Source organism: Schistocerca nitens, chromosome 2, assembly GCF_023898315.1.
Source record: "Schistocerca nitens isolate TAMUIC-IGC-003100 chromosome 2, iqSchNite1.1, whole genome shotgun sequence".
In the NCBI taxonomy this organism is placed as follows: Eukaryota; Metazoa; Arthropoda; class Insecta; order Orthoptera; family Acrididae; genus Schistocerca; species Schistocerca nitens.
In genome coordinates, this window is record NC_064615.1 from 503,337,236 (window position 1) to 503,361,471 (window position 24,236).

Here is a 24,236-nt window from a genome sequence, read left to right on the forward strand (position 1 = left end):
TCCGATCGGACACATAACCTGTGACAGTTAACTCTGCACGGTTGCTTCGTTCGTCCTCCACAACTACGTATCACTTAAAGCGATTTTGTTTACGTTTCTGTGGCAACGCCTCAGTGTTGCCGCAACTCTAGGCGACTGCAAATCTCAGTCAAAACTGACTGCAGCCTATTGCACTATGCGTTTGAAAACAGGCAACAACGCAGGATGCAAAATGCGTGGAATCGCTCTTTGTTCAAAGACCGGGAGCTGACCGTCTGCGTAAGTAATGTGCATAAGTAGACGAAAAGACCAGAAATCGCTTGAGTGGACAGCCGACTATCGGTTACTGAAATCAGCTGCAATCGCCAAGCGATTTAAGACTGAATGCCCACATGAATTTAGGTATCGAGAAGACAGGTACCGGACTAAGTTTCATCGGACGTCTTCTATCGCATTTTCACTCACTTGCGAAAAAGGTCACGCGATCATTGTCCATCGGTTTGTGACCCTTGCAAAATTGAATCAACGGAAAATACTGATGACAGCTTTGCATTTTGCCATGGGTTTGTTAAGCTACTAAGAGAATACCTTACCAAAATCCGTGAGCTCTCTAAGGTCTTCCAAGCGCTTGCCTGAACATATTTTGAGGAACCAATGAAAACCTAAATGATGGTTGCTAGTGAGTATTTGAGACGCAGTCCTCCTGAATGAGTCATCTAGAATGAATCATGTGGTTTAACTTAAGAGCTACTTTTTTTTAGTTCTTCGATATATATGAACCGGTGAGGTGTTGTGGTTTTCCGACAAACCAATGGTTTGATGAATGTCTTAAGAGACGACCAGTGACATTGTAAATGTTTTCCAATGATTTATTTCTTATCTGCTAAAATGAAACATATGAAATTCCGTGCAATCAATTTGTTACCACATAACAACTGTGAATACACTCCTCTGTAGAATAACGTCGTCTTATTCGGATCTCATATTGCAATTCAACAAGCTATTCTGTTAAATTTTGTTGTTACCACATAACAACTGTGAATACACTCCTCTGTCGAATAACGTCGTCTTATTCGGATCTCATGTTGCAATTCAACAAGCTATTCTGTTAAATTTTCCTTAGACACAGAGGAATGTGTGGAATTGCTGGTGGTTTCAGAGAAAACATTTCTATAGTTTTCGGGTAAGGTAACGTTAAATCTTGTTTCAAAAACGACGACGTGAAGCGAGGCAAATATTCTGCTACCAGTCACCTGTTGTCGAGGAAATTTCGCAATAGTCGAGGCATTCCGCCAGTCTTCTAACGGCTCGTACATTAGCAAGTCAGAAGAATTTTCAAAACAGTATGAAGAATGCAGAATAGTATGACATATTGGGCCATAGAAAGACAGACAACAAACGGTAATGGGCAAAAGGGTATAACATGACATTCGTCGACTATAGACGTTGTAATTTACTGTCCGCAGCTCGTGGTCGTGCGGTAGCGTTCTCGCTTCCCACGCCTGGGTTCCCGGGTTCGATTCCCGGCGGGGTCAGGGATTTTCTCTGCCTCGTGATGACTGGGTGTTGTGTGATGACCTTAGGTTGGTTAGGTTTAAGTAGTTCTAAGTTCTAGGGACTGATGACCATAGCTGTTAAGTCCCATAGTGCTCAGAGCCATTTGAACCATTTGTAATTTACTAATGTTGCAATTCGCTCGTAGTTTTTATAGATGAAGATATTAAAACGTAACATGACTATGAAAAACGGATTTCTCACTTCTCTTTTCAGAATTATTCGGCCAGTTGACTACATGATCATTAGCGACGCAAGGCTGTTCCACAGATTTCTTTTCTTAACGTTACGCTTATTGTCTTTTAGGAGACTGTATGTTTCGAGTAAAACATTTAAGAAGGTGCTCGCTGCCCATTACAGCTGGTTTCTTTGTTTTCTTGCAGGCTTTGTGATTGGCCGGTGATGTTGCTGAGCGTCCAGTCGCTGAAGCCCGCCTGAAGAAACAGCAGGTAGGCCTCTGTCACTCTGCACACGTTGTTTGTGTATGCAGTAGACCTCTGCTGTCTAAGAGGCAACAACCGTCCGGCTATTTATCGTTACATGTTCTAAAATAGGCTCAGCAATCTGCACAAGGAAGTATATTTTAGCATCTTCTCCCTCATGGTGTTGGAATGGAGTGACATCTTGACTGTATCTTTAACGGATACGATGAATTTGCCAGTGTGTGTTGCGTCAGTCACCATTATAATTCTTTATAGTTTTATTTTTGTTTATTAGATGTGCAGCACTGTTGCAGGGCATTTTTCCTTGGAAACTGGCCTTAAATTAAACATTTAATTGTGCGACGGTTGTTTTAGTTGTGGATCCGACAATCGCCGCACAAATTTGGGTTATCTGATGACGATCGTATGGCGTTATTGGCCGGGAGATCTGCCGCTTTCAGGTCTTTTGTATATGGCGACACTTCGGCGACTTGATGAGGATAGCATAAACACCCACTCGAGCAAAGAAAATCTCCAACGCTTCCTGGAATCGACCCCGGGATCTTGGGCTCTAACGGTGGCGACGCTAGCCATTAGAGCACGTTCTGAGGGCTACCTGATAATGTAAGCGATTTTCGCAAATGATATAGGCCACCCATCCAGTAAGGAAGCGGCACCAAAACTGGTGCATGATTTAGTACCATAATTTAGCGTTCAGTAGCTGTACTACAAGTAGAAGTGCAGACTAGTATTTCATCTGCTCTCCATATGTCGTATAGTGGCGCTGCCAGCTTGAGTGACTTACGCACACTTAAAATACGAAGAAAGATTTGTCAGTAATAAATGTAGTTTGCTTTCACAAGTAAACGTTCGACCACGCGAGTGTTGTAATGGGTTTATTTTCGTTGTAGGTGAAGAGCGAATGTTAACTTTGATTAAACGATGGTTCAAATGGCCCTGAGCACTATGGGACTTAACATCTGTGGTCATCAGTCCCCTAGAACTTAGAACTACTTAAGCCTAACTAACCTAAGGACATCACACACTTGATTAAACGATTACGTTAGGAACCAGTGTGTAGACCTGTAAGAACAAGTGTTTCACATCCATCTACTGAGATAGTCGACCGGTCCTTTATTCCAAAAGGTACATCTTCCATTTATGACTTCTGGGTAGAGACCGGGGGTTGATACAGAAAACTATTTCCGAACGTTTCGTCTCTGACTGTCATAGGTAAATGGGCTACTGTCTCAGGAGCTATTTTTTTGTTTACAGTTATTTCAGATCCCTGGACCCATATGGACGGGGAGGGGGGTCCTAGCGGTATAATATTCCGCCTTTAGCCAATGGAATTTTAAAAAGTACAACAAGAATGAGGAAAAAACCTTAGAGCTTTTCCTCTATTTTAAATTAAAATTCAAAGTCAGAAGATATATATATATATATATATATATATCTCGCAGAATGGTGAAATTTTTGTGAGAAGAAACACTAAAGCACTGCACTTTCACTTAAAATATAAAGGACGTGTATTGGGCGAGAAGTGGTTCGGGAGGAGACAATATGCTCCAAAACGTAGGGACCAGGTAGGTAGGAAAACTGTGGAGATGAAGCTAGGGTTTGGGGTGGATATTAGGAATACGGAAGGCTCGAAAATACAGGTAGAGGGCGAAGAGGAGTTTGGTGTGTGGGTAAGGTACTGGTAACGGGAGGAAAGGCGTGCGATTACATGGAAACAGCAGTCTTGATGTGGAGTGGGATAGGTGGAGAAGAATTGAAGTTGATAGGAGGAATAAATATCGGAGCGGATCTCTTTGTGTGGCAGAGGGAGTTGGTTGCAGTTGCTTTGGGATCGGATACGGAGCGTGTATAGGTGTAGAACTGTGCGATGTGTTTGTAAAGGCGCGAGCGCCTTCCGAATTGATAGAGCTGTATAGAGGACACCACCTAACGCTACGTGAAACCGACTGCGTGATTAACTCTGCTGGCACTGTCGCTCTCTATTAAAAGTAATCGGTCGTCATTTTGTTGACACAAAGTCTGCATCCATATTTTATATAACTTACCACCTTCATCTGTTCTGTTAAATTCGATATAGTGTTTGTAAATATGTGGGTGTTGTGTGATGTCCTTAGGTTAGTTAGGTTTAAGTAGTTCTAAGTTCTAGGGGACTGATGACCATAGATGGTAAGTCCCATAGTGCTCAGAGCCATCTGAACCATTTTTTTGTGTAAATATGTATGGTCTCTCACTAAATGCGGGCATGATTAAGAATTGTCTTGCCATAACACTAGTTTCACTGAATTATATTTTGCGGTTTCCATCTCGGAAAGCACGTTTTGTACTGCCGATTTATCAGTTTGTCCCAGGCGACAGTTCCTTTTGTGTTCGGAAATGTGGTTAGAATGTGGAAGCTACTTTCCGACGTCACGTTTCATAGAGGATAATTCAGTTGTCCCTACCACTCTCGTTTTATGCAGTCAGCAATGTTACAGCTGGAGTTCCTAAAACAAGCGCCAGATTTTCAAATTCTCTCGCTTGCTACGTTCAAATTATTACTCCTACAGGAAAAAGATGAGCCATACCTTTTTATAGGAAATTTTAATTAGTTAAATTTTGTACTTGCTTACGTTTCCGCTGGTGGACTTTATTTTCGAGTTATCCAAGAAAAAGGTACAAAAGTTATCTCCAAAAATACCTCCACTCAACACTCATCTCTCACCAGTCAGGATTTCTAGTACGTTGTTTGTGGTACTCCCTACTACCTCTGTACAAAAATTTCCGACTACACGAACTATTCCCGACATTCGAACTTTATTGTTCTCTGTTGACTCGGCTGTTACGCCACCAACATTGACGACTACTTTGATAGCATTATTATCTGAAACATGCCCGTGAGAGTAATGAACGAAAAACGACTTGTAAGCGTTACTCTAAAATTAATTACGTTGACAGTTCGATCCAAACCTAAACTTCACAAGCACAGTAGTTCTGTAGTCAGAAGGCCTGACGAACACAGCGATTTTGTTTATTTTTTGCTGTTAAAATTCAGAAAACTGTTAGGGAAAAATTACACAAACGTCCTTTTTACAGTTTGTAAGCTCCACTGAGCTGGCGGCCTAATAATGTCAGGCGATGAGGGCCAAAAAGGGCGAATGCGGGAAACGATTCGTGCAGTCGCAAATATTTATACAGTGGTAGGAGGGAGTGCCATGAACAATATACTAGAGATTGGAGTGTAGGATTGGGGAATGTTTTTCTTGAATAACTCGAAAACCGTGGCCTCCAGCGAAAACTTATGCCAGTACAGAATGTAATAAAATTAAATTTCCTACAAAAAGCTTCTGCTCATTCTTTTTCCTAAATTAATAGTTTGCGCGCTGCGAGCGAGCGAGCGAGGCCAGCTATAATATTTCTGGTTGCATAAAATGACAGCGGTAGGAGCAGCTGAACCAGCCTGCCTCTCCGTCCAGAAGTTTTAATTGAAATAAACACACTACACGCTGTATGAAGTCAAACCTCTGTTAAAGGGTATACTGAGAAGAAGTTGTTAATTCACCGAGAGGATATGTTCATAGTCTCACTTTCCCTCTAGTCGAGTAAGCTCTCGCACTGTTATTCTGTGCCGGCCGGAGTGGTCAAGCGGTTCTAGGCGCTACAGTCCGGAACCGCGCGACCGCTACGGTCGCGGGTTCGAATCCCGCCTCGAGCAAGGATATGTGTGCTATCCTTAGGTTAGTTAGGTCTAAGTAGTTCTAAGTTCTAGGGGACTTATGACCTCAGCAGTTGAGTCCCATAGTGCTCAGAGCCATTTTTTTTGTTATTCTGTACAATTATGCCACTAGATGTTAAGAATCTATGAATCTCTACGAAATTGTAGTCATTGCTATAGTCACTGCTACACGATACCAATTACAGCTACAAACACCCAATTCAGACCTATCCACAAAGTTCCCTGTCCTGCGGCTGCAGCTATCTTAGGCTCTTTGGAATAACTGTTTCAGATCTACATCTATATCAACATGGATACTCTGCAAATCACATTTAAGTGCCTAGCAGGGTGATCATCGAACCACCTTCACAATTCTCTATTATTTCAATCTTGTATAGCGCGCGGAAACCACGAACACCTATATGTTTCCGTACGAACTCTGATATCCCCTATAATTATCGTGGTGATTGTTTCTCCCTATGTAGGTCGGTGAGAACAAAATATTTTCACATTCGGAGGAGAAAGTCGGTGATGGGAATTTCGTGAGAAGATTCAAAAATGGCTCTGAGCACTATGGGGCTTAACATCTATGGTCATCAGTCCCCTAGAACTTAGAACTACTTAAACCTAACTAACCTAAGGACATCACACACATCCATGCCCGAGGCAGGATTCGATCCTGCGACCGTAGCAGGTGCGCGGCTCAGGACTGAGCGCCTAGAACCGCTAGACCACCGCGGCCGGCTCGTGAGAAGATTCCATCGCAAAGAAAATCGCCTTTGCTTTAATGATGTCCAGCCAAATCTTGTATCATTTCAGTGACACTCTCTCGTATTTTTCGTAATAATAAAAAACGTGCTGCTCTTCTTTGAACTTTTTCGATGTACTCCGTCAGTCCTATCTGGCAAGGATCTCTCACCGCGCATCAGTGTTCTAGAAGAGGACGGACAAGCGTAGTGTAGGCATTCTCCTTAGTAGATCTGTTACATTTTCTAAGTGTCCTGCCAATAAAAGCGGTCTTTGGTTAGCCTTCGCCAAAACATTTTCTGTCTGTTCCTTCCGATTTAAGTTGTTCGTAATTGTAATTCCTAGGTATTTAGCTGAATTTACGGCCTTTAGATTTGACTGATTTATCGTGTGACAGAAGTTTAACGAATTCCTTGTAGCACGACCTCACGCTTTTCGTTATTTAGTGTCACCTGCCAATTTTCGCCTAAATCGTTTAGCAATTTTTTTATCTTTTGATGACTATTAGACGATAAACGGCAGCGTCATCTGCAAACAACCTAAGACGGCTGCTCAGATTGTCTCCCAAATCGCTTATATACACTCCTGGAAATTGAAATAAGAACACTGTGAATTCATTGTCCCAGGAAGGGGAAACTTTATTGACACATTCCTGGGGTCAGATACATCACATGATCACACTGACAGAACCATAGGCACATAGACACAGGCAACAGAGCATGCACAATGTCGGCACTAGTACAGTGTATATCCACCTTTCGCAGCAATGCAGGCTGCTATTCTCCCATGGAGACGATCGTAGAGATGCTGGATGTAGTCCTGTGGAACGGCTTGCCATGCCATTTCCACCTGGCGCCTCAGTTGGACCAGCGTTCGTGCTGGACGTGCAGACCGCGTGAGACGACGCTTCATCCAGTCCCAAACATGCTCAATGGGGGACAGATCCGGAGATCTTGCTGGCCAGGGTAGATGACTTACACCTTCTAGAGCACGTTGGGTGGCACGGGATACATGCGGACGTGCACTGTCCTGTTGGAACAGCAAGTTCCCTTGCCGGTCTAGGAATGGTAGAACGATGGGTTCGATGACGGTTTGGATGTACCGTGCACTATTCAGTGTCCCCTCGACGATCACCAGTGGTGTACGGCCAGTGTAGGAGATCGCTCCCCACACCATGATGCCGGGTGTTGGCCCTGTGTGCCTCGGTCGTATGCAGTCCTGATTGTGACGCTCACCTGCACGGCGCCAAACACGCATACGACCATCATTGGCACCAAGGCAGAAGCGACTCTCATCGCTGAAGACGACACGTCTCCATTCGTCCCTCCATTCACGCCTGTCGCGACACCACTGGAGGCGGGCTGCACGATGTTGGGGCGTGAGCGGAAGACGGCCTAACGGTGTGCGGGACCGTAGCCCAGCTTCATGGAGACGGTTGCGAATGGTCCTCGCCGATACCCCAGGAGCAACAGTGTCCCTAATTTGCTGGGAAGTGGCGGTGCGGTCCCCTACGGCACTGCGTAGGATCCTACGGTCTTGGCGTGCATCCGTGCGTCGCTGCGGTCCGGTCCCAGGTCGACGGGCACGTGCACCTTCCGCCGACCGCTGGCGACAACATCGATGTACTGTGGAGACCTCACGCCCCACGTGTTGAGCAATTCGGCGGTACGTCCACCCGGCCTCCCGCATGCCCACTATACGCCCTCGCTCAAAGTCCGTCAACTGCACATACGGTTCACGTCCACGCTGTCGCGGCATGCTACCAGTGTTAAAGACTGCGATGGAGCTCCGTATGCCACGGCAAACTGGCTGACACTGACGGCGGCGGTGCACAAATGCTGCGCAGCTAGCGCCATTCGACGGCCAACACCGCGGTTCCTGGTGTGTCCGCTGTGCCGTGCGTGTGATCATTGCTTGTACAGCCCTCTCGCAGTGTCCGGAGCAAGTATGGTGGGTCTGACACACCGGTGTCAATGTGTTCTTTTTTCCATTTCCAGGAGTGTAGATCAGAAACAGCAAAGGGGTCTATAACACTACCTTGGGGAACGCCAGAAATCACTTCTGTTTTACTCGATGACTTTCCGTCAGTTACTACGAACTGCGACCTCTCTGACAGGAAGTCACAAATCCTGTCACATAACTGAAACGATATTCCATAAGCACGCCAGTTCACTACATGCCGCTTGTGTGGTACAGTGTCAAAAGCCTTCCGGAAATCCAGAAATACGGAATCGATCTGAAATCCCCTATCAGTAGCACTCACACTTCATGCGAATAAAGAGCTAGTTGTGTTTCACAAGAACGATGTTTTATGAATCCATGTTGACTGTGCGTCAATAGACCGTTTTCTTCGAGGTAGTCCATAATGTTTGAACACAATATATGTTCTAGAATCCTGCTGCATATCGACTTTAATGACATGGGCCTGTAATTAACTGGATTACTCCTACTACCTTTCTTGAATATTGGTGTGACCTGTGCAATCTTCCAGTCTTTCGGTACGGATCTTTCGTCGAGCGAACGGTTGTATATGATTGTTAAGTATGGAGCTAATAAATCAGCATACTCTGAAAGGAACCTAATTGGTATGCAGTCTGGACCAGAAGACTTGCTTTTACTAAGTGGTTTAAGTTGCTTCACTACTCCAAGGTTATTTACTTCTACGTTACTCATGTTGGCAGCTCTTCTCGATTCGAATTCTGGAATATTTACTTCGTCTTCTTTTGTGAAGGCATTTCGGTAGGGTGTGTTTAGCAACTCTGCTTTGGCAGCACGGTCTTCGATAGTATCTCCACTACTATCGCGCAGAGAAGACATTGATTGTTTCTTGCCGCTAACATACTTCAGATACGACCAGAATGTCTTTGGATTTTCTGCCAGGTTTCGAGACAATGTTTCGTTGTAGAAACTCTTATAAGCATCTCGCATTGAAGTCCGCTGTAAATTTCGAGCTTCTGTACATGATAGTAAATCTTGGGGATTTTGCGACTGTTTAAATTTGTCATGTTTGTTTCGTTGTTTCTGCAACAGTGTTCTAACACGCTTTGTGTACCAAGGAGGATCGCCTTCGTCGTTTGTTAATTTATTTGGTACAAATCTCTCAATTGCACCCGATACTATTTCTTTGAATTCAAGCCACATCTGGTCTACACTTATGTTATTAATTTGGAAGGAGTGGAGATTGTCTCTCAGGAAGACGTCAAGAGAATTTTTATCTGCTTTTTTGAATAGGCATATTTTTTGTTCAGTTTTGGAGGATTTGGGGTTTACAATGTTCAGTCTCTGTACGACAACCCTGTGTTCACTATTCCCTGTATCCGTTTTGATGCTCGGTACTAACTCAGAATTATTTGTTGCTAAGAGGTCAAGTGTGTTTTCATAACCGTTTACTATTTGCGTGTGATCATGAAATAACTGCTCGAAATAATTTTCGGAGAATGCGTTTAGCACAATTTCGGATGATGTTTTATGCGTACCTCCGGAATTAAACATATATTTTCGCCAACATATCGAGGATAAATTAAGGTCACCACCAACTATTATCGTATGAGTCGGGTACGTGTTTGCAATCAAACTCAAGTTTTCTTTGAACCTTTCAGCAAATGTATCATCTGGAGGTTGGTAAAAGGCTCCAGTTATTATTTTATTCCGGTTGCCAAAAGTGACCTCTGCCCATACTAGCTCACAGGAAATACCTACTTCAATTACGCGACAAGATAAACTACTTCTAACAGCAACAAACACGCCACCGCCAACCGTGTTTAGCCTATCCTTTCGGAACACCGTTAGGTTCTTCCCAAAAATTTCAGCTGAGCTTATCTCCGGCTTTAGCCAGCTTTCAGTGCCTGTAACGATTTGAGCATCAGTGCCTTTTATTAGCATTCCAAAGCTTCCTCCTCAGCTTCGAATGGCTTCGTGCAGTGTTGCCAAAGCTTTGCTACGGTCCTCTACCTCATTGTCACACTGACACGCCCAGCACTGCATCACGATGATTAGGCGGCTAGAGCAGTCATCTGGATTGTCCTGACTCAGCTGCAACCTGTCCGCTTCTCGGTTAGGCGGACTTCTTGAACGGGTGTGAGCAGTTGCGGAGACCAGTCGGCGCTGACCTTAGTCGTGGTCAAAATGTCGCGCAAGCCATTGAATCTGATCCATAACTGATTTTTCACTTCCTCCACTATCGCCAGTCTTCGAATACTACAACGTCCTACGAATTTCGTTTCCTCACATTGAGACAGTTTGCTGCTTCGTTGGTCGTCTTTCCACCAAACCACCCTGGAAAATGATGGTTGCAGCGTTATTCTCCTCTAAATGCTTAAAGCCACTTCACAAGTTGGGTGCGTCTTTTGATTTGGATCTTCAAATGGTTCAAATGGCTCTAAGTACTATGGAACTTAACATCTGAGGTCATCAGTCCCCTAGACGTAGAACTACTTAAACCTAACTAACCTACGGACATCAAATACATCCATGCACGAGGCATGATTCGAATCTGCGACCAGAGCAGCAGCACGGTTCCGGACTGAAGCACCTAGAACAGCTCGGCAACAACGGCCGGCGTTTGGGTCTTCCATCGGCGTGTTATGGTTTAGTGGCATGGGGATTTCAGACACATACCTGCGAACAAACAAAAAATTAATTACAAAACTTTAGTTTTTCGAGACAATAGTTGTAACTGCTTGAATATACATCGTGAGGTTCTGGAACGACGTTTCCAGAGAGCTCCATTCCATCGCTTCCATTTCAGTTTCGAACTAAGTGCTGATCAGCAGGGCCCTGCTTACGTCAGTGACGCTTAAGCCCTCATCACACGGGACGTGCATGCAGACGGTATATCCAACGTCACGTGAGACAGCGCCGTCAGCACACGGGACGATGTGGTTAACGTGATTTCGCGCTCTCAGATCTCTTCAGCGACAACTGGTTCAAATGGCCCTAAGCACTATGGGACTTAACATCTGAGGTTATCAGTCCCCTAGACTGAGAACTACTTAAACCTAACTAACCTAAGGACATCACACACATCCATGCCCGAGGCAGGATTCGATCCTGCGACCGTAGCAGTCGCGCGGTTCCAGACTGTAGGTCCTAGAACCGCTCGGCGACAGAGGCCGGCGTTCTTCAGCGACAGCTCTGCGCTTTATTATGATGGCAAACCGTACAGTTTATTCACAAAAACGGACGCGCACAAAACTCCTACGTTAGCTCTATTAAAACACACATTTCCCCCCCTTCTCCATGTGCTAGCCATGTTGTTCTGCCTGTGGTATACATAAATAATAACTTCAATACCCCTGAACACGTAATAAGACAAAAATGAAAAATATATGGCCACCCAAGAAGGACATTAGGTTATAAAATAACACCGAATTCGAAGAAAGTCACTCCTGAAGAAAGGGCACTTGCGTTTACATAACATGAAATATTACAGAGATTATATCTGATAATTTCATAAGAAAGTCCCACAACGTTTCAGAAAATGCGAAGATGGAAAAAAATTGGATATAGCGAAACGCGAACCCTCTACCGGTCTACCCTCTGTTCTGTAGCATGGCGTATCTACTAAGTATGCTCCGCTGAAACTCTATTATAGACCTTGTTTTGTATGTACGGTCTCCTGAAGGCTTCGATAGCCGAAATCTTATTGACATTTAATTACAACAAATCGTAACAAGAACGACATATTTTCATGAATCTTCAATATTCTGTTGCCTCAAAATGATTTACTTTCGTAACACGCGAGTCATAATGCGAAAATGACTATACGAAATTCTTTAACCACCAATATTATTACAATAAATCGTACCGATAACAATTCGTTGTTCAATGTGGAGGTGCTTAGAAACAGCATGTGTTGATAAAGTGTGAGGTATAAGATGAAACCCATCGAATATGGGTTTCTACTGAATACGACAAATACAGTATAGCGTCTCGCTTTTTGCGTGTGACGTAAGGAGTGTTCCTGCTTCCTATTGGTTCTACCTTGTATTGTATTGTTTGTTAACCGGGGGAGTAGAAACAACAGAGAGGCTCCGTCCCCGCCGCAGCCGCAGTGGTCCACAACCCCACGACGACTACCGCAGTCCACTTCACCCCTCGGCCGCCCCACAACGAACTACTCTTTCAGGTTATTGTGCGGTTGGCCCCCCGGTGGACCTCCCCAAGGAACGTCTCACACCAGACGAGTGTAACCCCCTACGTTTGCGTGGTACAGTAATGGTGGCGTACGCGTACGTGGAGAACATGTTTACGCCGCAATCACCGACATAGTGTAGCTGAGCTATTCGCCGAGGCAGATGGAAAACCGCCTAAAAACCATCCACAGACTGGCCGGCTCACCGGACCTCGACACAAGTCCGCCGGGAGGATTCGTGCCTGGGACCAGGCGCTCCTTCCCAATCGGAAAACCGTGCGTTAGACCGTACGGCCAACCGAGCGCGCCTTGGTTCTACCTTACTTGGCACGTTGCCACAAATATTTCGGAAATTATTTTGTGTTTCAAGTGGGGAAAATACTCCTAATCGTGAAAGAGCAGGAAGTGACGTCACAATATACGTAGAGCACCATGTTAGCGTTAGGTAATCCCACCCGTGTGACGCCGGCTTTGCGCCAGTGTCCACGGCGGCGGCCCGTGCACAGTTTCCACTCGGTTGCCCACTGCACTGCGCAGCGCCGCACGCCTGCGACCAGAGCTGGAGCGGACTGGTACAATCCAGACGGTGCGCGCCACGTCGAATACGCGACACCGTCCAGCATTTCCTGCCAGAGGGATGGGGTGGGCACGCGCAGGCGAAACCACGTCATAAGCGATCAGCCGCTGTGTTTCTGAAGTGATTGCATTGCGGAAGGTTTAGTTACAGGAAAATCTGCTCAGACCTGGATCAATTACAGCCACAATAGGCTGTAAAAATAGCTCACTTTTCGAACTGGATAGATGAGAGACTGAGATTAAGTGAATCATTTAAATTTATTGACTGGGAAAAGGTATTCAATAGAGTCAACGAGGGTATACTCTGTCCGAACGGACCGACCGACCACCGTGTCGTCCTCAGTCGCATGGCGTCATTGGAGGCGGATATGGGGGAGGGGGGCGGCGTGGGGTCAGCACAGCGCACTCCTAGTCGTTGTCAGTTGTCGTGACTTGGAGCCGCTACTCAGTGGTCAAGTAGCTCCTCAGTTGGCATCAAGAGGCCGAGTGCACGCCGGTAGGTCAACAGTACATGGCGGCCCGCACGGTCATCCATCCAGTTGACAACCACACACGCCGGTGCTTAACTTCGGCGATTCGACTACCACAGGTGTACCCTAGAGATCAGTAGCGGTACAAGTACCAATCTAGGTTGCATACTTCATAAGTCAAAGCGGCGCTGTTACAACAGTGCCAACGGGCGTCCTTCGTCCCCGCAGTAGTTCCACGAGTGTGACAACTGCGGCGCTGTAGTCGCTTCACACTCGTCGATTCGTTCTCTCTCACTGAAGCATGCAACAGTGTGAGGCTAGTTGTGACTTGTTGTTAGTACCGAAGTTGAGTACACGATCCCGCTGCTGCGAAGTGACACTGACAACACAAAGTAATCGATTATCGAGATCAGATGGCGTTTAACGAAGCTGTGTGTTACGAGAGACACGAGGATGTGAGACAAAATTAATTGATGCAAATTACGCAATTGCAGATTTGTTTCCTTTAGAGGGGGATGATACCTGAAATGAGTTTCATGCTATAGTTACGCTTCAGACAAAAAACTTATAATTTTCGTCCAATGCAAACAGGATAACAGTATTCTTGTTTATTCCACCTGCACCGTGAGATAATGTATGTTTTGTGTCAAACTAAAACGTGGCACAGAGCAACTTCTCTGTTATATCTATGCGGCGAAGAAGATCGCTACTTCTGTGTTCATTTGGCCATGGAAAGTTGCGTTTCTGGACTAAAAGCGAGTTGTGTAGCTTATCGTTCATTTTTGTAATTTATTTTAATAACTAGTCACCATTTAGAGATTGCACTTATTGATGGCTCTCGATCTTCCACCATAATCGAGTCCATCAACATGAGGTGGCAAATATGAGGCAGCCAAGGAGGTGGAAACGTGGGTTCTACTATGCGAAGACTGTTTGGTAGTGAAACACGTATGTTGTATAGCAGCGATGGTGAGGCATGGTAAAAATCTCTGACCAGAGAGCATGTTCAGCTCAGTAGCGCGTTAGCATTGTAGCAAGTCAGTAGTCTGTCAGTAGTGGTAGCGCAGAGCAGTCGGCGGGCGTCGGCACCGCAATGGTCGAGATTCAGGATAAGGTATATTGTTAATCAGCATCGCGCTCAACTAGTAATGTTAATTAAGTGTAATTTTCTGTAAAAATCGCCCCCAATAATAATTTTGATTTTGAAAGCAATTTTTTAACAAAAAAAAAATCATTTGATTCCCTTGCATTTCCTTAAACAAAATTTTCAGTTAACTTAAAAAAAAAAATTTAGTTATTGCCATACATCTGCTGCAAGTTGTCCCGCGGAATAAGAGCAGATATTTCTCATGCAGTCATATTAAGGTAAGAAATTAATTTTGATATTTGCACAGGGCCAAAGACCGACATTTCGGTTAAATTGAGTTTTGATTATCACTGTAGTTCATTGTCATGGGATTATCTTACATTTTGTGTGGAGAACTTATACTTGGGTCAGATTGCTAATTTTTGCTTAATTGTCTTTGTCATTAATAATTTTGCGGGAGTTTACACTTAGCTGTGGCTCCGTTTCCATTAAGTATTGTCCTTTCGAATTTTCTGTGGGAAGGTTACGCTTAGCTCCATTTCCATTAAGTATTGTCTTTTTTCAAAAATTTCTGTGGGGAGGTTACAGTAGCTACAACAGGAAAACACAATTAGTTAGCAGGAGTACAAAATAAGAAACTATTTATTACTTAACTTTGTTGTAGTCCATGATCAGTTGGTTGACAATTATAGAAGATGCGATTAGTCTAAGCGTCTGTAGAATGACATAATTTACAAGTTACAAATCTTGCAGTGACGAATTAATCTCTCTTAATCTTCAATGTCGAATCCGGTGAATTTGAAGACTAACTTGGAACGGAGCTACAAAGACTTGATGGTAGCAATGACTGAGCTGCAGACGATGAGTATCATCGGCGCTGGCTGACCACTGAGCGCGGCTACAAACTGTAGACTGGCACAACCGCTCTACTCTCCTGCTGCACATGAAATGGCCTAGCGGTGCCTCGCGGCGAGCATAAGTAGGATCGATCTCTCAGGCAGCGGTGTGGTCGTACGATTGACGATAACTTACGTCATATTTTCTGATACTGTCTTTACACAGTTGCTAATTCCTCGAAGGTGTGTATATTTCCACGTAATTGTTAGGCATTCTCTGAACAGATATTGAAATAAATTTGCGGCAGCCGTCGAAAAACTTTTATCTACGTAGCTGTGTGTATAAACAGAACAATATTCACCTTTAACCGATCAGTCGTTATATTGGTATGTAACGTGTTTCCGTCACTAAGACAGGTCGAACATTTTGTGAAATTTCGACTTGCAGCGAAGAATGGGTATAAAGCCTAAATCATGATTATTTCAAATAAATGATGATGGAAACTTCTTGTGAAACAGTAGCATGTGTAGCGGAAGTTCCGTGAGTCTGTGGTTATACTTGCGAAATCTTGTACTCGCTCTCTTTTCTGAGCGAGTCGAGTCCACTGGTACTCGACAGCAGACAAAACTACGAGTAAACCGGGAGGTGGGCAGCGGCGGAGTCACTCGCGAGTCGAGTCTTGGGGCACACAGGGACGGAGAGTCCGGGACTTAAAAAGTGGTTCAAATACCTCTGAGCACTATGGGACTTAACTGCTAAGGTCATCAGTCCCCTAGAACTTAGAACTACTTAAAAATAACTAACCTAAGGATATCACACACATCCATGCTCGAGGCAGAATTCGAACCTGCGACCGTAGCGGTCGCGCGGTTCCAGACTGTAGCGCCTAGAACCGCTCGGCCATACCGGCCGGCAGTCCGGGACTCGCTGGCAAGTTCAAAGCGAGTATACGGCGCTCTTTTCTCATCTCTAGAGTATCCACCGCGGCACAGCCTTTGATCCCAAGTGGAGTATACAGCTGAGAAAAGATGTTGTATAAACTGCAAAGATACAAGGTGAATAAAGGAGACGTACACAAACCGGAAAATGTCAGAGTAGGGAATGAGCAGACGGAAGACAAATGAGCATTGGAAGGTTTGTAAGGCAAGGATGCCCATTGTCACCGAGTCTGTTCAATACATAACGAGAAGAACTGATGGGTAAGGCCATAGAGGACATCAGAGGCGGTGTAATTGGACGAGAAAGGGCAAAGGCTACAAAATACGGCGACAATCAAGCATCGCTGGCGCAGATGTTAAAGAGTATAGCAGGAGGGGGCGAGCAGTATGGACTTCAGATAAGTACAGAAAATACGAAAGTGATGAAAATAAGCAAGAAGGAAGAGCCAATTAACATATTTTTATGCTGAATGAAGTTAGAACAAATTAAATCGCACCTCGAAAGTTTAATAACATGGAGCGGAAGGTTGGTTGGTTGGTTTGAGGGGAGGGGAGCAAACAGCGAGGTCATCGGTCCCGTCGGATTAGGGAAAGATGGAGGAGGAAATCTCCGTGCCCTTTCAAAGAAACCATCCGGGCATTTGCGTGTAACGGAAGCTGCACAGAAACAAGCTCGAGCGTCTCTACGGGAAATCGAGCATTCGAAAAAGTGAAGCAGTTACTATCACCTAGAAGAATTCCAATGGAGATGAAGAAAAAATTTACCAAATGTTACATCTGGAGTGCAGTGTTGTACAGCAGTGAATCATGAACAATTAAAAAGTAAGAAGAAAAATATTTAGAAACTTTTGAAATGTTGCTACGGAGAAGACTGCTTAAAGTGATGACTTAAAAATGAGGAAACGGTGAAGAAAATAGGGAAAAAAGAATATTATTGCACGTGATCAGAAAGAGTAAAAATCTTAGGCGGGACACACAACGCGTAGGAATTGTCTGCAGTAAATAATTTTAGAGGGAAAAGTGGAAGGGATGAGGGGAAGGGGTAGGCATGGAACTGGGCTCGTGAAAGATATCAGAAATGAACGAACGTGCAGACAGATGAAGGAATATGCGCAGAACAGGATTCTATGAGGAGTCTCTTGTTGAAACTTGTCATAAGATAGATATACATAGTAAAGGAGAAGAACAAGACTATATCTATCATCAACTGACGAACTGAAAACCACCAAAACGTAGAGTCCACAGTACTTTGATATATAGTGCTTCATTCGTTTACTTCTGTTTTCCCTGATGAGATTGGCACCCGTTTCCATCTGTTCCACAATGAAACTCCTTCTTACGTTAACTTTCCACTCTCGAATATTCTCACTGTCTTTCTGAGAGCAGATTTTCTGGCAAAACGACCAATAATGAAGAATTGTCGCCTATGGGTGCGTGCATAGGCTCAAGTTGTAATGTCGGAGATTCGCGGAGGTGATTTTCAGCTGAATCAGACATGTGCATTGGATTGTCTATGACGGAACTGTTAAGGAGTGTGCCTCTCGTCAACTGGAGAGGCATTAGGAAGTTGAGTACTTATCAGGACACTGGTCATCAAGCGTGTGTACGCCAATGTTTGTTTAGAGGGATTTCACTTCTTCCCTCCTCATACAATTATTATTATATTTCTGAAGCCATACCACCCCTGTTACTGAAAATTCGTATTATCTCAAGATAGGATAGAAGATCTTTTGTTTCATCTGCGTATCGCACAAATTTCTTTATGTGTCATTTCGTAATCTGAATGTTGTGTTTTTGATGTGAGATTTGAGAACTAGTCTTAAGGAAACGAAAATTGCCTAAACACGCTTTGTGACTGGCCGTACGAACAGTCATTAACTAGAGGTGAGGAGTTGTTCCCGGTCCGACAAGAGACTCTTTGGTACGTGGTATTTACACTACTGGCCATTAAAATTGTTACACCACGAAGATGACGTGCTACAGACGCGAAATTTAACCGACAGGATATGCAAATGATTAGCTTTTCAGAGCATTCACACAAGGTTGGCGCCGGTGGCGACACCTACAAAGTGCTGACATGAGGAAAGTTTCCAACCGATTTCTCATACACAAACAGCAGTTGACTGGCGTTGCCTGGTGAAACGTTGTTGTGATGCCTCGTGTAAGGAGGAGAAATGCGTACCATCACGTTTCCGACTTTGATAAAGGTCGGATTGTAGCCTATCGCGATTGCGGTTTATCGTGTCGCGACATTGCTGCTCGCGTTGGTCGAGATCCAGTGACTGTTAGCAGAATATGGAATCGGTGGGTTCAGGAGGGTAATACGGAACGCCGTGCTGGATTCCAACGGCCTCGTATCACTAGCAGTCGAGATGACAGTCATCTTATCAGGATGGCTGTAACGGACCGTGCAGCCACGTCTCGATCCCTGAGTCAACAGATGGGGACGTTTGCAGGACAACAACCAACTGCACGAACAGTTCGACGACGTTTGCAGCAGCATGGACTACAGATCGGACACCATGGCTGCGATTACCCTTGACGCTGCATGACAGACAGGAGCGCCTGCGATGCTGTACTCAACGATGAACCTGGGTGCACGAATGGTAAAACGTCATTTTTTCGGATGAATCCAGGTTCTGTTTACAGCATCATGATGGTCGCATACGTGTTTGGCGACATCGCGGTGAACGCACATTGGAAGCGTGTATTCGTTATCGCCATACTGGTGTATCACCCGGCGTGATGGTATGGGGTGCCATTGGTTACACGTCTCGGTCACCTCTTGTTCGCATTGACGGCACTTGAACAGTGGACGTTACATTTCAGATGTGTTACGACCCGTGGCTTTACCCTTCATTCGATCCCTGGGAAACACTACATTTCAGCAGGATAATGCACGACCGCATGTTGCAGGTCCTGTACGGGCCGTTCTGGATACAGAAAACGTTCGACTGTTGCCCTGGCCAGCACATTCTCCAGATCTCTCACCAATTGAAAACGTCTGGTCAATGGTGGCCGAGCAACTGGCTCGTCACAATACGCCAGTCACTACTCTTGATGAACTGTGGTATCGTGTTGAAGCTGCATGGCCAGCTGTACCTGTACACGCCATCCAAGCTCTGTTTGACTCAATGCCCAGGCGTATCAAGGCAGTTATTGCGGTGAGAGCTGGTTGTTCTGACTACTTATTTCTGAGGATCTATGCACCCAAATTGCCTGAAAATGTAATCACATGTCAGTTCTAGTATAATATATTTGTCCAATGAAAACCCGTTTATCATTTGCATTTCTTCTTGGTGTAGCAATTTTAATGACCAGTAGGGAATACAGGACTATAGGTGAATATGAAGATTTTCTGGATCAGATTTCTATCTGTTGCACTCCGGGCTTTGAAATTTTCTGCATAATTGAGCGCGGTCTGTAGTCCAAATTCCGCCAGCGAAGAAGGAATAATGGAATGGAAGGCGGCTAGCTGTGCCGAGGACACCCCGGGTGTAAAACATAGGTCGCCCGTCCGACATGTTTCCCGTGGGCCGTTTTTCTCGCCGCCTCCTGGGGCGCTGCGCAGCTCGCGGAGGTAATTTCGAATTTAATTTGGGCCGCGCGCTGACGAGCTACCGCCACCGGGCTGTAAACACCGGCCCCTCTGATTGTGGGCCGGCCCAGCGCCGGCGCCGGTCATACCGGGGACGCCCGCTGTCTCCGTCTGCCAGATTATCTCGTTATCCTCCTCTAATAAATATAGTCCGCCGTTTCATTATCTCCAGCCTGGGCGTTCAATTCTGTAACGAACCAACACACACTGTCCCATTTCTTTCGGTGACCTCGTCTCTCTTACGGACTTCATTTGCATCCACACCTTTCTCGTTGCAGCTACGTCTGATTGTAACCCCTTACCTTCCGTACCGGAAGCTACATCTGCACAGAAATTTTCTGCGTAACGGTCGTCAGTGTTAGTGGAGGCACCGAGATCTGCCAAATGACACGATCTAACTGGGCAGTCTTTTCAGCCCATTTAGATGATTTTCAAACTTCAGGTTAACATTACAAAACGATCGAACACGTCTCCTTCAGCTGGAACAGGTGAAATACTTCGACATCCTCAAATGTCTTTTCTGTCACATAGCTCCACATTATTTACAATTCAGAGAAGACTTAAGCCAACAGCTTGGTTTTGTTGTTCCAAAAACTGATTTTATGTAGCTCTCCAGTCTACCTTATTCTATGTAATTCATCTCTGTGTAGCTATTGCAACTTGCAAGTTTCTCTTCCATGCTGTATTCGAGTCTTGGTCCCTCTCTATCGTTACCGTTTGTATTTCAAGCACTTCCCTCCACTACCAGACAGATGATTCGGTGATGCTTCAGACGTGTCCTATCAACCTATCCCTTCTTTCAGTCAGTCCGTTATAAACTTAGTATTTTTCCAAATCTGATTCAATAACTACAGTTTATTCGGTCTGTCCATCTAATTTTCAGCATTGCTCTGTAGCACCACATTTCAAAAGCTCCGATTCTCTTCTTGTCTAAATTGTTTATCGTCAAGGTTTCACTTTCGAACAAGGCTACACTCAAGAAAAGTACCTTCAGAAAACAGTTCTTAATATTTCGTTTTCAATGTTAACAATTTTCTCTTTTTCATAGATGCTCATTTTGCTATTTCCGGTCTGCGTTTTATATCCTCCCTACTTATGCCGTCGTTTGTTAGTTTGTTTCCAAAAAGCAAAGCTGGCTATTACTTTTAGTGTTTTATTTCCTAATCTAACTTGTTCAGCATCGCATGATTTAATTCGACTACATTCCGTTACCCTTGTTTTACTTTTGCTGGTGTTCGTCCTATTACCTCTTTCCAAGATACTATCCATTCCGTTCTAATTCTCTTTCAAAATTACGATATCATCGGCAAATCTCAAAGATCTTGTGTATCTTCTTCATTATAAATTTCTGTTTAGCTTCCTTCCTATCTTACTCAAATTCAAAATTGAATAACATCGGGGTTAGACTACAGTGGCGTCTCAATCCCTTATTAACCACTGCTTCTGTTTCATGCCCTTTGTGCGTAACTTTCGCTGTATGTATTTTATTGCTGCTATCCTAAAAATTTTAGAGAGTGTAGATCAGTCAACATTGTCGTAAGCTATCTCCAAATTAAAAAAAATTATAAACGCAGGTTTGCCCTTCTTTAATCTATCTTCCAAAACAACTTGTAGAGTCAGTATCGCCTCGCGTATGTCGACATTACTCCGGAATGGTAATTGGTCTTCCCTGAAGTAGACGTCTACCAATTTTTGAATTTGCTGTCGGCAGCCTCTGATTGGGCGTCCACACCTAGCTGGAATGTTATCAGCAGCCGGTGAAGATGCTAGCCCATTCACATGAACAAGGTACTTGGAAGTGTCCCGTGATAAATAGAGCTCTTAATTTTCTAGAATTCCATGTCATTTTCGAGAAACTCAGTTTGGTGCTGTTTTTCTCTCAAAAAGCTATAGGAGACATTTGGAAACTGATCCAGGTTCGACCCATCTTTGTGGATACTGAAGGGGCAAACGATAATCTTATAATTCCCTCAATATGGGAAAGAATGGTAGAGATTACTCTGCCCTGCAACTTCCTTTATGGCATAAGCAAATTTTTCATGAGAAGGACTCCTCTTATGCCTTAAAAAAAAAAAAAAAAAAAAAAAAAAAAAACTGTAGGTCAATGGTACGCCACCGTCGGTCTTCCGTAGGAATCGATATTAAGCCCAGTACTGAAACTTCTTGGCAGATTAAAACTGTGTGCCGGGCCGAAACTCGAACTCGGGACATTTGCTTTTCGCGGGCAAGGTCTCTACCAACTGAGCTACCCAAGCACGACTCACGCTCCGTCCTCACAGCTTTACTTCTGCCAGTACCTCATCTCCTACTCTCCTACCTTCCGAACGTTACAGAAGGTCTCCTGCGAGCTTATGTAAAGTTTGGAAGGTAGGAGACGAGGTACTGGCAGATATAAAGCTGTGAGGACGGGGCGTGAGTCGTGCTTGGGTAGCTCAGTTGCGCCGGCATGGTAGCTCAGCGTGTTCGGACAGAGGGTTAGCTGTCCTCTGTAACCAAAAAGCTGAGTTAATCGAGCAATAACGAAATTAACCGGATGTCTTACGATGTCCGCCCCGAGCAGATGCAACGAACGAAAGTGAACAAAATGAGATTAAAAAAGAAAAAAAAGTTGGTAGAGCTCTTGCTCGAGAAAGGTAAAGGTCCCGAGTTCGAGTCTCGGCCCGGCACACAGTTTTAATTTGCCAGGAAGTTTCATATCAGCGCACACTCCGCTGCAGAGTGAAAATCTCATTCTGGAAGCCCAGTACTGTTTAAAAACCACATGGCGGCCATGAAAACCAAGCTGCTAAGAGCTATGCAAGTAGTTCTGTATGCTGATGTTTTACGTAAATATACTTATGCTACCAGGCTTCAAGGACCAAGGAAAGTAATGAGTTCAGCAATGTCCCAGTTAGAAACATGGTTGGCGTCTAAAGGGTTAAGGCTTTCAGCTCTCAAGACGACTGTCGCTAACTTTGGTTGGAGAAGGATATTTAACAATGTAATGGCTTTTACCATTTTGGGGGGAGGGGGGAGGGGGGAGGGGAATAGGGATGGGTGGAGTGGGTGAAGATTTCTATGATCCCCCCCCCCCTTGGATCTTCATCTGTACAGCATTATCCCCTACGTCTGAAAAAGGTAAACTGAGAAAAGCGAAAGCTTCGTGTTCCTTCGTCAAAGCCACTTGTGTTATGTATGTAAGTTCAAGATCTATGGTAAGATCACGCAGTGCAGGCTCTTGGTTCACCCGGAAATGCGTCAGCGTTGCGAGCGTGGTAAGACAGATTCCAAGTTCTGCTGCGTCCGGCGACAGTTTCACTGTAAGGGCGCTTGACGCACTGACTTTTCGTAGAGATGGTAAAACAAGAGATGCGAAACATTGCTCCATTTCATTTAAACAGCTTGCAGAGCTCGCCGAGAAACCTTTGGCGCACTCGCAATATCATAAACATCCAATATGGCAATAATGTATAATTAAGGCGGCTGTCAGATGCGAGGGGCACGCACGAGTCGAGAGAGGAGCGGCCTGGACTTTTCTGTTTGAGATGTCAGTGGGCGCTGCAGTCGGGCGCAGCGTTCTCATTAAGGCTATGGCGTGCTCCTCTGATGTCTGCTTGTGGGGCAAATTATAAGCGGGGCGAACCTGGCGCGCTTTCATTTAGAGTATTAGTTAACAAGGGAAGCGGGGAGAGGCTTCCATATTTACAGCTCAATCAGCGAAGTAGTGCCCCGTCGGCGCGGGGTCAGTCGCCAGACAGCCCCACCCGGGGCTGGGTCTGCCTCCCTTCGGGTTACAGACCTCGCGCTCCTCCTCCTCGGTCACCGTGATTAAATCCGTGTAAATAAATAGAGAACCGTAATGGCGGCAGCTGATTATTCCTGCGTATCGCAGCCGATTTTAATCTCGACCATTTGGAGTTGTTAAGAGTAATTCCAGTCCGCTCCAAGGCGGACGGTGCCTGGGGGGGCCGTGGCACTTTCCTCCCCTACCCACGCTCCCCCCTCCCTCTCCACCACCCCTCAAGCCCTCTCTTCTGTGGCCAGGTCCAAATTTATTTGCGACTGCCGACTCCGAATATTTAATTACACCGGCGAAAAGTGGTTCCTCTCGTATTTAATAAAATGCCCGACGGCCATAATAAGCGCAGCAGTGGTGGTAGGAAAAATTAAAAGTGAGTATCGGAGGTTGGGAGTATGGGTGGGG

General features: G+C 44.9%; 1 protein-coding gene across 1 annotated transcript in view; it reads left to right on the forward strand.

Moving 5' to 3' along the window:
• The first annotated feature begins 1,914 nt into the window (after positions 1–1,914).
• LOC126235124 (uncharacterized) overlaps positions 1,915–24,236 on the forward strand; it is a 1,230,462-nt gene continuing 1,208,140 nt past the window's right edge. The window contains exon 1 of the mRNA XM_049943858.1: positions 1,915–1,982. The gene's annotated coding sequence lies outside the window, so the exon portion shown is untranslated. The remainder of the gene's footprint in view (positions 1,983–24,236) is intronic.